The following is a 2,500-nucleotide window of genomic DNA, read 5'->3' as shown; positions in this document are numbered from 1 at the left end:
TCGTTATTTTTCGTCACTACCTCCCCGTGCCGGGAGTGGGTAATTTGCGCGCCTGCTGCCTTCCTTGGATGTGGTAGCCGTTTCTCAGGCTCCCTCTCCGGAATCGAACCCTGATTCCCCGTTACCCGTTACAACCATGGTAGGCGCAGAACCTACCATCGACAGTTGATAAGGCAGACATTTGAAAGATGCGTCGCCGGTACGAGGACCGTGCGATCAGCCCAAAGTTATTCAGAGTCACCAAGGCAAACGGACCGGACGAGCCGACCGATTGGTTTTGATCTAATAAAAGCGTCCCTTCCATCTCTGGTCGGGACTCTGTTTGCATGTATTAGCTCTAGAATTACCACAGTTATCCAAGTAACGTGGGTACGATCTAAGGAACCATAACTGATTTAATGAGCCATTCGCGGTTTCACCTTAATGCGGCTTGTACTGAGACATGCATGGCTTAATCTTTGAGACAAGCATATGACTACTGGCAGGATCAACCAGGGAGCTGCGTCAACTAGAGCTGAGCAGCCGGCCGCCCGGGAGTGTGTCCCGGGGGCCCGCGCGAACACGCAAGCGTCCGCTCAATCATTCTGCAAACAGGAGGAGGCTGAGCTCCCCTGCACAATACACCTCGAAACCCTCTCAGGTCCCGGCGGCGCGCAGCGCCGTCCCAAGTACTTGGTCGGGTTCGAGAGAGGCGCAATCGCCCGGAGTTAGGCGAGTAGACGCTTTCGGTGCGACCACCCGTGCTCCCAACTGAGCTTGCCGCTGCCGACAGAGGCCCGGGAGCGTGCTGTCGTGGCATTGCCGGCGGGAGACAACACGCGCCACCTACGGTGACCGGCAGCTCCAACGCCAGCGCCACAGAAGGACAAAAGCCCCACTTGGGTGCCGAAGCGAACTCTCCCAGCACAGCGCACGCGCCAACACATCCGCACAGCTGCGATACAAACCACCAGCGAGAACCGCTGGGGCGACCGAGCAGCAGACGGCGTCGCGGCGCCGAGCGCCGGGCGGCGGCGCATCCTCAACGCACACAGTCCTCAATCGGACCAGCACACTGAAGATGTCCACCGCGCTTCGCACCGGGCCCGCGAGGACCTACTTTGGCCGCACGGCGCCGCGCGCAGGGTGCGCCGGCGCGCAGCTGCGACGCCTGCCGCGTCCGTCGGCCGGCGCGCCTGCCACTGGCCGCCCCCACCAGCCGGCTGTAGCGCGTGCGCCCACGCACCGCGCGGCCAGCACGCCGGGAGGCGCCCCCTCACCGGCCGGGGACGGTCCCACCCAGCCACCGCCGCGTATCGCTTCACACCCAGATGCCGTTCAGTTTCGTCGGCATGGTGGGTATCGCTGGAACAACCGGTTAGTACCTCAACCTATCGTCGCCATCACCGATTCACCCCTAGCGAGAACAACCGCACCACAACAGGTTACCATTTGTTCATTTGCGTAACTTCACCAGAAAACGCAGGCGTCCATCGCCATTTGCAACTTCAACGATTATTGCATGCCTGTGTCAGGTGTCACGCCACACTACGTCTGCCCACATACACGCAACAAAATGTGCACGCCTAGACAATACGTGGAAGGTGGCCCCCGTACGTATGCGATGTCCATTGCTCGAACGACTGTCAACCGGCCTCTGTAGCATGTCGCAGATATGGAACGCGGTGCACCATGCCATCACGGTGTGTGAGGAGAGACGACTAGGTCCGAATACATCAACAGACAGCTCATGCTGATCGCCATCCACGGCGTCCGTTCCTCCCACACGTCTCTATGGCGTACCACACTGCAATCCAGCTCTCATAGGGAGACGACACGTAGCTGCGTGCACAATATTTGCACTGTATGGTCCGCCGTTTTTGGGCGCAGTCGTTGTGCGGTCACACATGTGCCACGATGTATCATTCAGTACATAAGGACGAATGTGCAGTACAGATTGTGGTTCACGCGTACGACATCAGCGGACAGTTGACACAGGCCGCACCACAACGTAGCCTGAGTACGTCGCATGCGAAGGGCATTGAACATGCAAACTTCTCACCAACCAGCTTGCGAAGGCAGGGGGCAAGGTGGGGACGTGGGGAGGGGCGGCATGTACGTCCTGCTGCCATCCACATTACAGTGTACAGCAGGAGCATGTGGAAAGTGAGCAAGACTTGCAAGGTGTTTAACATGAAGCGATACACAGGGGTGCGGGCAGTGCGAGTAGCGAACTATATTGCGAGGGTTGCGGGTGGGCAACACTACAGTAATTGAACGAGTCGTATAACAATTACAGAGCAGGTTTAGGCGACAACGTGGGTTACGTTAAGGCGACAACATGGGTTAGGTTAAGGCACAACATGGGTTAGGTTAAGGCACAACATGGGTTAGGTTAAGGCACAACATGGGTTAGGTTAAGGCACAACATGGGTTAGGTTAAGGCACAACATGGGTTAGGTTAAGGCACAACATGGGTTAGGTTAAGGCACAACATGGGTTAGGTTAAGGCACAACATGG

At 57.6% G+C, this 2,500-nt stretch overlaps 1 non-coding gene across 1 annotated transcript in view; it reads right to left on the bottom strand.

Annotated features, from left to right (window-relative positions):
* Positions 1 to 498, bottom strand: part of LOC124733961 — a 1,909-nt gene extending 1,411 nt beyond the window's left edge. Inside the window, exon 1 of the ribosomal RNA XR_007009236.1 lies at positions 1 to 498. This exon is cut by the window's left edge and continues 1,411 nt beyond it. This is a non-coding gene — a ribosomal RNA (small subunit ribosomal RNA).
* Positions 499 to 2,500: the final 2,002 nt, after the last annotated feature.

This window comes from Schistocerca piceifrons, unplaced genomic scaffold (genome assembly GCF_021461385.2).
Source record: "Schistocerca piceifrons isolate TAMUIC-IGC-003096 unplaced genomic scaffold, iqSchPice1.1 HiC_scaffold_1416, whole genome shotgun sequence".
In the NCBI taxonomy this organism is placed as follows: Eukaryota; Metazoa; Arthropoda; class Insecta; order Orthoptera; family Acrididae; genus Schistocerca; species Schistocerca piceifrons.
This window is presented reverse-complemented; position numbering and strand designations above follow the sequence as displayed.